The sequence below is a fragment of the Myodes glareolus genome, chromosome 5 (assembly GCF_982192425.1).
Source record: "Myodes glareolus chromosome 5, mMyoGla1.1, whole genome shotgun sequence".
Lineage (NCBI taxonomy): Eukaryota > Metazoa > Chordata > Mammalia > Rodentia > Cricetidae > Myodes > Myodes glareolus.
Window position 1 is genome coordinate 91,425,455 of NC_142030.1, and position 14,014 is coordinate 91,439,468.

Below are 14,014 nucleotides of genomic sequence, written 5' to 3' on the forward strand. Positions count from 1 at the left end.
AATTAAGTAAAAGAAAAACATACAGGAGCTGGCGTACCCATTTTTCTTTAATGACTTCCTTTTATACATGGCATTGTAAGGTGGTTTATGAGACACATTGTTTAGGTGTAGGGATGAGAGAGACGCCTTGACTAGGCATAGTTAGTTGTTTTTAATATCCTTGAGCTGTCTCTCGGACAACTTGTCTCTGCATGTAATTCCGGGCCTTATCAGTTAGGCTGAAGTTCTGGCTGCTCAGCAGGTCTAACAGTAAAGCGCTTCTTCTCTTCCCGTGTCTTTTAAATTTTCCCTGTCTCTCACTGTCTCACTCCCAAGTTGAAACCAGACTCATCAGACATTAACTATTTTCCTTCCTTCCATCTCCCGGTCACCACCTTTCTTCATTCCGCCTCTGTGAATAAAATTAATTAATTAATATCAGGAACTCTTAGATAAACACAGTCAGACGATATTTGTCCTTTTGCGTTTGGCTTATTTTGTTATAGAAATAATATCCTTTCCAGTGAGGAATCACTCTGCACAATGACAGATTAAATCAGGAAAAGGCTCTTTAATAGCGCATATGCAGCTCTGGCTAAGGCTCAGACAGGAGGCGGCCTTGAATAGGGGATTTTGCTAACTTACATACAACTTAGGCTTCTGCATCCACATCTGCTGCCCTCCTTACAGCTCCTAGGTCCCAACCCCAGGTTACACTTTAAACAGCTTAAACGGAGACAGGAGACTCTTGGTTAGATGGGAGGTTTACACAGCAAAGATATTGCCAGAATTATTCCTTAAACACACCGGTGTTGTTCTTTTGGAATAATTATCACCTTTGTGGCAGGCCAGGACTTACCCGTGGCTGTGCCCCTAAGCTGCTGTCTTGAACTTCCTGCTAGATTTACGTTTTTTTGTGGATGGGCCTAATAATTGGTCGATCCTGATGGTCAAAGATTTACGTCCTAGCATTGATAAATTTTGTTTATCTCTACCTAGCATACCCCTTACCTTTTGGGGTGTTCTGGAAGCAGCGTGCCCTTAGCGAAGCTCTGTTTTGTGCGTTTAACGTCTCTACGCAGACCTATCGGTAAATCCTTTGGAACTTCAGTTCCGTGACTTTGCGTGTCTTCTTCCTCAGTTTCCCTTTTCACATCGTGTTCAGCTCCGTCGTGTTTCAGCTAGTGTCAGAATTCTTTCTAAAGTGTGCTAGCACTGCCTTGCATCTCTGTGCTGTTCTTTCTGTTCTGACAAACGCCCTAAGAGAAGCCACTTAAGGAAGGAAGGAGTAGCTCACATTTTCAGAGGCCTCTGTCCATCACGGCAGGCGAGACGTGGTGGAGCAAAGCCACCAAGAGCATCACAGTAGCCAGGAAACCGCGGTGAGGTGGGGAGAAAATAGGTGCCGGTGGACTCTTCAAGGGCACACACACCCCACAGTGACATGCTTTCTCCAGCTCCTGAAGTTTCTCACTTCCCAAAATAGTGCTTCCTTCTGGGGACAAAACACCCTCCATGTGCACTGGTGGAGGACATGTAATACCTGACCACAACAATGTGCATGTCACTTTTGGTTTTCCATCTGTTGGTGGACAGACGGCTAAGTTGCTTTCGGAAATCTGCCGCTCCGGCGGACATTGGTGTCCATGTGTCTGTTCAGGTCACTGCAGCCACCGATGTTCAGCACCCTCCTGGCCTCTCCTTCTGTTTCAATCTTGGGAAACTCAATGGCCTTGAGCGTTGTGCATCCATGCCCCAGACCTGCTCTGTGCCTTAGCCAGTGCCTCCAGCAGATGATCTGCGATAGATACATCAGCCTCAGTGGATAATGGGGACTCTGGTGTTTAGGCAATAGGGTTTTGTGATTCTTTTTCTAGAAGCTTCCTTCTCCGTTGTCTTGGCCACCAACTGACTTTTGAAGTGTGATTCCAAGCAAGACTGTGACAGACCATCATTGCTTCATCTAGAAAGGAAATGAGCGTATACGTCATCAAGCATCCCCTGCAGTTATTAGCAGTGATGGCACAGTCCTACGAACGCCATCTTTCATATGGTGGTTTTGTGACACAGGGTGGGAGCCTGGATCTCACCGGCAGATCTGAGGAGAGTCTCAGAGCTCCAGTTCACACAGGCTGACATTCTTCCTCCGCATACCTCAGTAACTCCCTGGGCTCCCAAGGCAAGCGAACCAGGGAAATTTCCTGCGCTTCTCTTTTCGGGTCGGAACTCAAGCCTGGGATTGACTTGACTTGTCAAGTCCCTCTATGACTTGAAAGACAAACTTGTGGGGCTTTCTTACCCTACTTCTTGCAAAATATAGACTTACAATTAAGGGTTTGTTTTGTTTTATAATATATAAAAAGCAGGGAGAGCAGAACCCTGAATCCCCATGTGTCCACACCTGATGCCAACAGCAATCTCTGCTTGGCCCATCTCCTTTCCTCTCTGAGTCTCTTCTTTGATCTGGCAGATACAAAAGTAAATGATCAAAGCAAAACCTCTGGGCCTCCTTCCCAATCCTTGCAGGCAGCTACTTTCCTGCCTACACATTTAAACCTAAGCTTTTGAGGGGGAGAACGCAGGGTTAAACTTAGGGTGCTGCTGCAAGGCCTAGGGGTGAGGATGGGGTGAACCGTCACAGTGGGGGTCCTAGGAGTAGCTGGTATCTCTAAGCAGTTTGTTTTTTAGTATCTTCATTTGCTTTGTCTCATTTTAGTACTTCCTTTTGCAAACAAAGGCTTGAGCTCCTTCACTGATAGGCTGAGCTAGCCTCTGACTCCGGGATAGGGTAGCGGCTCCTTTCCAGATCCTTCCAGCTGTGTGGTTTGGATTTCTGTAGTTTTCCTAGTTGTCCTCCCTTACCCAGAGTTCCCGAGTGTTGGTCAAGCAAGAGGCTCACCTTCAAAAAGAACTTAGGAGGAGGTTTGAACCCACACACACACATCCATCATGCCCATGCGATTCTTGCTGATGGGAGAGGAAGTAGCTAAAAAGGGGAAGAGGGCATCTCTTTCAAGAACCACGGGCTTTCCTGCTGGCCTGAGAAATTATGTCTCCTCACCACATGAGCTAACTTCAGAGCAGCAGCCCTCCTGCCCTCCCTTCTGGGGCTATAGCTCACAAATGCTGGTTGCTATGGATACAGGCAACTGAGGCTCTCCTGGGGCTACGGCAGCATGGCTGTGGTGGAAGCCAGGCAAGCTGTTGTGGCTGCAGAAGTACGACTTCACAGACGCAGGGGCTGGCTTTGCCTGCACACCACCTTAGCCCCCCGGAGCCTAACCCATGGCCAAGCCACCCATGAGGGTGTGTGCCTGAGCAGGAGTGGGCTGCCAGGTTAGGGAGACCTGTCCATCAGTGACCACTCTGCCTTCCTGGTTCTGGAGGCGACAAGGCTGAGACAGTGTTCCCTGGAGTGTGTCCCTGAACTGAGGGACACAAGTTAGCTTTCTGTGAGTGGGACTCTGTCCTGGAAACTAGGAGAGGTACAGTTCATGTCATTGGGGAGTGCCCATAGAAGGGACACAGATCCGGCCCACTGCGAACTCCCTCTCTAGTGGCTCAACCAGGAGGCATTTGAATAAAATACACGGGAGAGTAGACAGACAATGAGAGGCAGAGAAACAGATGGCTTCTCTGTGTGGGATAACGATTCTTTATTTGCTGGGTGTGGTTGCTCAAGTTTGTAATCTCCGCACTCCAGGACGTTGAGGTAAAGGATCAACAACACAAGGCCACGTAGCAGGATTGTATCCAATCACAGCCTCCACCCTCACCCCTCCAAAGATTCTTTGCTGTATCAGACCTTAGTCAGGTTCCTGGGCCTCTTCACAGGCCTACCTATGTACCTCCTTGGAAAATTCTGTTTTAGCATGAGTCCTACTGAGTTATTTGGGAAGAACCCTCCATTTCAATATTTGCTTAATACCTTGCTTAATACCTGACCAGGGTCCTCAACTTCCATCGTCTCCGAAGTAATGTCTGTTCTCCCTGGCCTGTCTGCGGCACCAATCGGACGAGGTCAGTCTAGCTCAAGCTTTCTTTTGGCAGTTCCCATTCCCAGCCCCCTCCCACTACTGTTCAAACTCTATCAGAAACGAGCCCAGTCTCTCCCCTACCGCACCGTCCTGCGCAGTGATCTGTCTTCTCATCTTTGCGGTCCTGAGTAAACTTCATCTTCTTCGTTTTAACAAGTGCCCCGTATTTCAAACCCCAGTGATGTCTCTTCACGCCTCAGCAGTGTGATCAGACTCATCCCCAAGGCCACATGACCTGGCCCACCCCACTCCTCTCTCCTCATCGGCCTCATTCTGCACAGCACACTGGTCTCGGGCTGATGTCAGCCCTGGGGTTTTTCCTTTGCTCCTCTGCCACGATCTATCTTCCCATTGCCTATCAGCCTTCACTTTAGACAGATCTCTGTTCGGTATCTTTCCCAATCACTTCCTGTAAAGACAGCCCTTCCTTCCTCCTCCTCGCATTTCTGGTCTCTTCCAGCTTAATATTCCTGTTACCTGTACTTGGGTTGTTTATGTATCTCTGGTTTATTTCCTATTACACCCACTCAAAACATAAGTTCCCTTAGTCCTGAGGTAAGGTCTTGCTTGCCCCTGAATCTCATTGCCAAGGGCTCTGCCTGGCACACGGGAGCTACTCAGTAAATAATGAATGAGTGGCAAACTAGCTCAGTGCATGTTCATCGAATTCCAGGAGAAGGTTTGCAATATGTTTTTCTATTGTCTTCTCCATAATAAAGGCAATACTTCTCATTTGCAATTCGAATCTGCAATTGAAAGGCATTTTTCATGAGAGGAGATTTAGGTTAAAGATAATGTCACTCACATTGCATTATGTAGACCCCTGGTGCGGGGGTGGGGTGATCACAGAGTTTATGAGAGCTTTGTTCCTTCCATAGCTATCTGCATATCAGTCCAGGTAGAAAACTGGCACATGTAAGATCTTGAGACAGGGTGCACTGGAGGCAGCCACCAGAGGCTTTTCTGGAAAGCAGATCTTGAGCAGTTTTTAGTACAAGACAGGAAGCATTCTGGGCAATGTACAGGGGGACCTTGGTTTATGCAAATGTTGAGGAGCCAGGTGCATGTTGCAAGCCCTTGTGGGCACCGGGGAACAGATCTGCCTGACCCAGATGGAGATTGAGCTTGGCTAGAACAAGGTAAAGAGGTTGAGGGCTCTGACCGCCTGCATTTGAATGACAGGCTGAATGGGGCTGGGACTGCACTGGGGTGGTGACCCATGAACTCTGCCCTCTGGCCCCTTCCCAGTCATTTACGCCTCTTTGAAGTTATGCTAGCATGATGGCCCCTCTGGGGAGCACGGAGCCTCCTCTACAGCTGGGGTGTGGGACATCTGTGTGCACAAGAGTCAGCTGGCAGGTGGAGGATGGCCCAACCCTCAGGAGGATGGCTCTCGCCTCCGCAGCTTGCAGTTCTTTGTTTAGTTGGGAACCTGTCAGGCCAGAGGTCGGCATTTTCCAGAGCTTGCTGTGGTTGGTGGGGGAGATGGGAGGGCAGGGTCAGGTTTCCAGGGAGCTGACTGGGATAAGGTCCTATCTCCATTAGTTCTCCACTGCGTGTAGTCTGGCTAGTGTCGGCAGCGTGTGTCTGGCATTGCAGCTTCTGCAACCTGGCTCCAGGGCTATGGATCTGAGCACTTAAGAGGCTTTCCAGAAGTCATACTGGAACCTCATTCTAAGGATGAAGGACCTGAGGACTAGCTTCTGGAAGAGCTAGGAGCTGAACCTGGAGTCCTGATGCCTTGCTCCTTTAGGGGCCAGGAGAGTTTGGCAGCAAGCATGGCTGCAGTGCCCAGCACCTTAGGATCCTGTTGCGCCTCCCTGGAATCTGTAAGCTTGATTGTAATTGCAATCAGGGTCTTTGGCTTGGTAGTAGAGAGACAGCTGTTCTTCTGCATGGCGGTATCTATGTGCTCCCTCACTATGTCACTTCCGGGCGCTCCAGGGGTGGTAGATGGCACTGGGCTCCAGTCAGCACTGTGTTCTAAGAACATTGAGGCCAAAGGGTAACACCCACGTGTAGCATGACCTGGAATGACAGGCAGTTGGCCTGAGGAGGAGGGAGGCCTATGCCACTTAAGGCCCTGCCTGCTTTATCTGTCAGCTCCCACTCTCCATGCCCAGTGAGCTCGTGGGTGGTCCTTAAAATCACGTACATCCTTGTAAGTTTTTGGTCTTGCTTGTTTTGAGGCAGTCTTTCTCTGTGGTCCAGGCTGGCTTAGAAACTTAGCATCCTCCTGCTTCAGCCTCCTAAATGTTGAAGTGACAGGCATACATTACCTACCCACATGTATTGTGCTCCATCCTGTCCTCACCCTCGGAGGATATGGCAGGGAGGGGAGCAAAATGGCAGTAGGGTGGAGAAGGAACTTCAGGCAGAATCTAGGCACTGGTCTAGCCTTTGACTATGGGAGCAGGGTAGTCAGTGTTCAGGGTTTGCCCCTGAACTCCTTCCCTTGGCCAGGGATAGGCTCTTTATTTAACCTTTTGGAACCATGGTTTGGGAGAATTAGTCTTGCGTAGTACTAATACTCAGTTAACTGAGATGGTGCACTAAGGAGGGCCCTCACCCGTGTGCCCAGCACATGGTAGGTATGCATGAAAATGGGCTTTGTCCTCCTCATCAGCACAACGGTTGAATGTCCTTTCAGTGTCTGCCACTACGGTTGGTGGCATGGAAAATAAAGAGAGTCACATTCCAGTCCTTGATTTCCCAGGGTCGTTCTATGACATAGAAAAAAAGAGGGCTGGCTCTACATGACTCACGAATATGTGGAGTCACCTGTGAAGATGCTGTGGGAGGTGACTTCAAAGACTGTAGGAACAGTGAGGGTAGGATTATAAAAATGACCCTGTGTGTTGCCTCATGAAGATCTTACATGCCACGGTAACAAGCAGGAAGCCTGCCAGCCATTGCCAGGCAGAAGCTCTGGAGCCTCCCCACTCTTTCTCTCCCCAGGCACCATCTGCGGGGCACCCCTTTACCAAAGACCAGAGACTCTGTATGGCTGGGTGGATAAAGAATCGTCCACCCTCTGTCCTCCCTGGGTTATGTGGGTTGCTAGAAATAGTTTTCAACCCACGAAAGGAGAAAGAATTGACCAAAGCTGGTGCCAAAATATTCAGTAAATTCAAAAGAGCCTTGTTTACAAAGAAAGTAGCCAGACTGGGAGCTTCATCTTCTGATTTGACATCAGAGCCTGGTGGGTGGGGATTTCGTCTGGTCCTGATCCTGTTCCCAGGTCCACAGGCCATCGGCCTGGGCCGGTTCTGAGGAAATAAACTTCTCTTTCCTCTTGTGTTATTTAGATGATCCGCTCAGCCACCCTAGCCTTCATGTGTCTTCGTGATTAACCTCAGGGGGACCCTTGAGGGGAAATTTGGTTTTTAGAAGCTGCTAATTGAGTCAGTGTATCAAGCCAAATGAAGAGACTTAGTTCCACCAAATGAGGCTATAAGTTGTAAATAAAATTTCAAAATGTCTTGAGCAATGGTCACAGTGTTAGAGCAGCAGGTGGCAGGCCGTACGTCTAAGGACAGCAGTCATTTGTGTTTATTAATTACGTTGTTAAATTCTTTGCTGCTTTATCTCTCAAGCTGATTTTTGAAAAGCGAACCATTTATTGCTCTTTGTATGGCAAGGCATTTCTTTAGTGTTTTGTCCTGTTTATTTTCTCAAAGCTATTTACCCAGGTCTTTAGTTATAAAAACAAAACATCTTATCCCTATGGTTTTCAAACAGACTGCAGGTTGTTGGACCCAGACTGCTGTGTCCACACAGGGGCTCTGACTCAAAGTCTAGAATGAGATGCAGTGACTTGTGCTTTCCTGTGCTCCCAGGTGCTGCTCCAGGATCCTGGGTTTAGATCCCTTGACCTAACTAGAAAGGCCTTTGGTCATCTAATTCAACCCCTTGTACAACCCAACAAACTGAGGCCCAGGGGGAAAACGATTCTCTCAGTATCACATAATTGGTTAATGATACATCTGGGAGCCTAGACAGTCCTTGCGCAGAGGCTAAACGCTACGGAGGAACTAGTTTACACGGTGACAGGTTTTGACCATCCTGTGGGGCTTTTTTGGCTTCAGATACACTGGTCTCTTATTATCTCCTTGCCCTGTCTTTATTTCATCAGGGCAAAGCCTGCGTTGATTTTTTAAAATTATAATGTCATATTCATAATCTAACATTTCCCGAACTTTAAGGCATGCCGCTGTGTTGGGAAGCACATTCGGTGTCATTACATCCTCGTCACCGCCATCCAGCCTTTTCTCAGTTAGGTTTGGTTGGTTGGTTTTCTGAAATGGCGTATTGCCACGTAGCCCCAGCTGACCTGAAACTCCCGATCCTCCTGCCCCAGCCGCCAGAGCCTCCTCGTCTTCCCAAACTGAAACTCTACCCATTGTATAGTAACTCCCGCTCCTCTTCCCACCGCCCTTGGCAGCCACTGTTTTGTGTTCTTACTAGATGAATGCGAACCCTCTAGAAAGCTCACGTAAGTGGAGCTGCACGGTCCTTTCAGTGAGTGGTTTAGCTTAGCACGACCTGAACGTTTACCCCTCTCGACACACGCCTTAGCTCGCCACTCCTGCAATTGCCTAGTGGGCTCCTTGGCTCGAATGCATTGCCTCACCTTTACCCATTGCTGCCCAGTGGGTGTCTGGGTTGTTTCCACCTTTGAGTGCTCATGAAAAATTCTTCTGTGGGGCTGGAGAGATGGCTCAGTTGGGAAAGCAGTTTGCTATTCAAGTGTGAAGATTGAAGTCAGGTCCCCATTCCCAGAGAGCACGTAAAGGTCTGGTGGGTGTGGTGGCCTGCCTGTAATTCCAGCCCTCAGAAGCTGGCAGTGGGAATCCCTAGAATAAGCTGGTTAGCCAGACCAGGCCTATAAGCAAGCTCGGGTTTCAGTTAAGAGACCCTGCCTGATGCAGAGTAAGGTAGAGCACACTTTTAATGCTCGCACTTGGGAGGCAGAGGCCTGTAGGTCTCTGAGAGTTCCAAGCCAGTCTGGTCTCCTGTCATGGATATCCAGTAAGATCCTGACTCATAAATGAACAAACAAATAAGAAAAGAAACCCTGTCCTCGTGAACAACGTAGAGAGAAATCAACCTGAGTTCTCTGATGACTCCTGATCTGCACTTACACGTGCTCACACCCATGCACACACACACACACACACACACACACACACACATCGAGCACATAGAAGTTCACACTGTGCAATACCTCTCAAAGTTCTGCTTTCAAGTCTTTTGAGTACAAATGTGGAAACGGGCTTGCTGGATTATAGAGTAAATCTGCTTAGTTTTTTTGAGGAACCTAATTTGCTTTGGATTCTGGAAGTTTGAGGTTGAAAATATGGATCTGCAAATAATAAATGATGGGGAAGCAGCAGTCCGGAACAGACCGGAGCTCCTCCCCATCTGCTGCTGCTGCTAAACAGCCATTGACCACCCTAAGGCCTCGCAATAAAGTGACCTTGTTATCCATGACCCACAATCAGGGCTTGCAAATGGTTCTGTGCTTGGTTCGCTGACTCCCTGCCATGGATCGCTGTTCACATTTGTCTTGTTTGTACCTTTGGGCAATAATCTATTGTATTTCTGCCTGTCCTCTCCAGCCAGTGCCACAAACTCTTTTCACTGAAGAGCAGAATGAAGCAGGGATCAAAAAGCAAAATTTCGGGAATTTAGTTTAAAAGCTTTTATTTGTGACTTTAAAATCAGACAGCAGAAAAGAAGTCGGTAGGGGGACAGGGAACAGGGAGGGAAGAGATGACTCAGTGGTTAAAAGCACTGACTGCTCTTCCAGAGGACCCAGGTTCAATTCCCAGTACCCACATGGCAGCTATCAATTGTCTGTAGCTACATTCCCAGGATCCAATACCTTCTGTGGCCTCTGCAGACACTGTATAAATATGGTGCACAGACAGAACATATACATAACTATATGCACATATATGTATACAGACATACACACGCATACATATGCAGGGGACAAAAAACACAGATCAGTTGTTTCAAAGTTACTGTCCTTGTAGGGTTGAAGCCCGAAAAGTTTCTTATCACCAGCCTCAGGTTGATTGGGATCTTGGGGTTGACCTTCCTCCTGAGATAAACCAGAATTCGTTGGGAAGCAAACCCTAAAAAGGCCTCTTGTTTCTGCTTCTGTGTTTCTTTTCCTGTGCATCATCTTTTCCAGATCAAGGCAGCCAGACATCTCCCCGCACATTCTCCTGGGCATAAGCCCCCTTCCTTTCCCTCAGGTTAAACTGGAGACTCCAGGCAGTTCCCAGATCTCAGGAATAATCAGGGAAGGCAAATCCACAAGGTGGTAATTGGTGACATTTATCTGGCGGCTGGGAGCTGTCATCAGGTCTTCAGACGACAAATTTGTAGAATCCATTAAGATGTGTTGCTGATTGTAACCAGAACCCACCTTTTCTCAGCACCCAGCTTGAAAGAGCAATTTCCCTGCACTGACAGCTGCCTCACCTATCCTGGGTTTCTGTGTGCGAAAGAGAAAGGAGGCAAGTCTAAACAGAATCATCAGCAGAAATGGACTGTGGACTCCCCAGGTCTGCTGAGGAAGAGGCAAGCGCAGGGGTAAACTGTCTGGCTTTCCTGTAAGACCCACAGTTACTCCCTTACTTGAGATCCCTGGGATGGCGGTTGTGAGGTGTCTCCTTGGTAACAACTCCTTCCTCCACCCACTCGTCCAGGAGCTGCTACAGAGCTGGGCTGGAGCTGGCAGTAACCTGGGCTCTACGGCTGTGTGAGACCCCATGGTATATCCCCTTCTATGACTCTCATGTGACTGAGGATACTAAACTACTCTTCTCGGAAAAACAAAACATGCCTTGGGGCATGCAGCCACCCTAATATATTATCCTATTTTTTAGGATAATAAAGCAATCAGTAATTTCCCCCTCCCCCACACATATATACACATGCACTGGTTTCTGGTGAGGAAATACCAGAAGAAGGGACTAAGGGTAGTGTGTTTCAAGTTTAAATGAAGAAATAAGAAAAACAATGCCTGTGTCCTTAGAAAGCAGAGGGCACTGTCTAAGGGGGATTCTAGAAGGAGTGTCAGTGATATGTCCCCCCAAATGCCCAGCTTGGTGTCCTAGTGACGGACCAGGACCTTCTGAGGCAAAGATGGCAGGGTCGGTGGAGAAATCATGACTGCATTGGAGAACCAGAAATTTGGCTCTCAACTAAAACATCTAGAAATAAGCTACCAAAAGTCCTAGCTGATGCAGAATGGAAAGATCTCTTTGGTGTCCTGAGTCACTTGACATCTTGTCTGGAGTTCCTAGTAGAGCCTAAGGGACAGGCCTATATGCTGCATCCTGCTTAGGAAATGCAGTCCAAGAGAACACAGAGAGAGGAAGTCAAGAGAGGCATAGACAGAGGGTTAGCCAATGCAGGGTGTACTGTTGACCTAGCTCCTCTATGTACCAAGACTAGCCAGTGACTGTCTTTAGGGTTGTAGTAATGGTGGTTCCTCAGAACAGTTCATGGAGAAGGGCCTTTCCCATTGGTCACAGAGTCATGTTACTGGGCATCACCTCTCCTGATCTGGGCTGTGCATGCCTGGGCTCCCTGAATAGGCCCTACTTTAGCTCACCCCCGTTGCTGGGACAGAACTCTGGGACTGGAAAGAAGATGCTCAGAGGTAAACATAAATCTAGGCAAGGTTGGGCCATGCTTATGGAAGTGAAGGCCCCCTCTGAGCAGGGCACTGAGGCTGTACCTGGGGCTGGGGAAAAAGACCCAGCCCCTGGAGCTGGATGTGGCTAGGAGGAGCCTAAACAGCAGAATTCAGCTACCATTGGCTACTGTTAAACTTCTGGCCTGACTCAGTCTTCAAGGCAACCTGGGACCATGCACTGTCTCTACCCAGGCCTCTATGGAGCCAGTGTTCAGGCATACAGTGTCTCCCAAAGAGGCTCACAAGTTGAAAGCTTCAATAGAAGTGAATGGACCAATGAGGGGCACTAGTCTGTTTTATCGGCAGGTTAATCCATTCTGGATTCACAGCTGCTAGGAATGAGGTCCTGCTTGAGAGAAGTGGGTTATGGGGAACATGCCATTCAAGAGTACATATTGTGTCTAGATCCTTCCTTTTCCTTAATGCTGTGGCAGTAGCTTCCTATGCCACATGTTGCCCTGCCATGATGTTTAGCCTCACCGCTGGCCTTTAACAGTGGAGCCAATGAATCAAAATATCAGAACTAGTGAGCCAAAAACGTCTTTAAGTTGTTTATGTCATATTTTTGTTGTTGTTGATGAAGCATAGAAAAGTTAACGATGTGTCCTGTATTCAAACCATTTCAGAGATGATTCCGAGGGCGTCTGGATTCTCACTGGTCGTAGGCATGTCATGCAGGCTCTGGGTATTTCCTGCCCTTTGTGCTTAAGTACTTAAGCCCCATGGAAAGCAACTTATAAACATGGAGGGCTCAATATTTGTAAAGTGGAAGCAATTTGTGTAACGATTAGTTCTCTGATACGGGCTGCAAGTTTGAAAGATGTGCTTGCTATGTTAACACCACCTTTCTTTCTTTTTTAAGACACATGCACTTTTATTTTAATGATTTATTTTTATTTTACATGCATTGGTGTTTTGCCTGCGTACGTATCTATGTGAGGGCACCAAATTCCCCTGGAACTGGAGTTACACAGTTGTGTGCTGCCGTGTGGGTGCTGTGACTTGAACCCAGGTCCTCTGAAAGAGCAGCCAGTGTTCTTAGCTGCTGAGCACCACCCTTCTTTATCTGCCTTGAATAGTTAACACATCATTTGCTCAACTCTTAGCACTTCTAGTTTTGCGAGTATAAATACTGTTTACTACTGACCCATTAGCATGTGTTGTGCATCAGAACTAAATATCATGGCTTAACCCAGCTGCATTATTTCTTCATATGCATAGTGCAACAATTAAGCTACGCTCAGTGTGGGAGACTCTTCTTATAGCAATGCTGAGGGTTACTCATATACCTGTGGTCATCTTGTGTCCCAAATGCACCAGGATGACCTAAAGTCTCGTCTGTTGTCAGCTGATTGGTCTGGGACTGTAATGTCCAACGTGGTAGCCACTGGCACATTTGAAGTGTGCAGGGTTCTGAATTAGGAGATGCTGCCAATGTAAGCAGTATACCACATTTTGAAGATTTACTATGTTTGGTATAAATTATCTCAGTAATTTGTATGTGTCTATTACATGTTTAAAGATAATGTTTGGATTACATAAAATTATAAAATGTTTTACCTTTTTCTCTTTTACTATAGTATGATTATTTAAAAATATATAAATTTCCCTGTAGTCTATATTGTTACCATATTTCTACCAGACAGTACGTAGGCTGTGCCAAAGTACATCCAACCTTGCCTTTGACTCAGATGTCCTACGTCCTAAGGATGTCTGCAGACATGGGTACAACAAGGGAGAACTGTCTTGCAGAAGCGGAAAGAAAATGGATATTTTTAGAGAGTAAGGGTTTTGTAGTAATGCAGTTGAATTAAAGCACCACTGGGAAGCTAGAAGGCGAGGAGCAGAGTAAACTGATACTTAGGAGCCCAGGTGGATGGCAACAGGATCTAGGTGGCTAAGAGACAGAGGTGTATGGCTGCCGGGACCAGTTGCTGAGCTTGCTGGATTAGGACAGGATGATCTATGTAGGAGGAATAAGTTTGGTAGAGAAGAACAGGAGTCTGGCTTTAAATATATAGTTTTTAAAGTCCCCATGAGAGAGCAAAGTACAGATGGATAACAAACAAGCTGAATATGTAGATCTAATTGTGGGAGAGAAGAAGGGGTAAGAGAAGTCAACATGAGTAGGAAGTGGCTAAAACCATGGGTGGAGGCAAGATGCAGGAGGTGCAGAGAAGGAGACCATCCAGAGAGTCATAGGGAGCAGCCATGCTTAAACTGCATAAAACATAGCGGTGAGGGAAGACCAGGACATGACCTAGCAAGAGGCCTGCTGCCC

The 14,014-nt window shown here is 47.5% G+C and overlaps 1 protein-coding gene across 18 annotated transcripts in view; it reads left to right on the forward strand.

Moving 5' to 3' along the window:
* The window catches only part of Nfasc (neurofascin), a 171,768-nt gene that overhangs the window by 37,856 nt on the left and 119,898 nt on the right, over positions 1-14,014 (forward strand). Inside the window, exon 1 of one of the 18 annotated variants that reach the window (XM_087906525.1) lies at positions 5,567-5,845. The exons of the other annotated variants lie outside the window; for them this stretch is intronic. The gene's annotated coding sequence lies outside the window, so the exon portion shown is untranslated. Of the gene's footprint in view, positions 1-5,566; positions 5,846-14,014 lie in introns of those variants that run through there. 18 annotated transcript variants of the gene reach the window in all.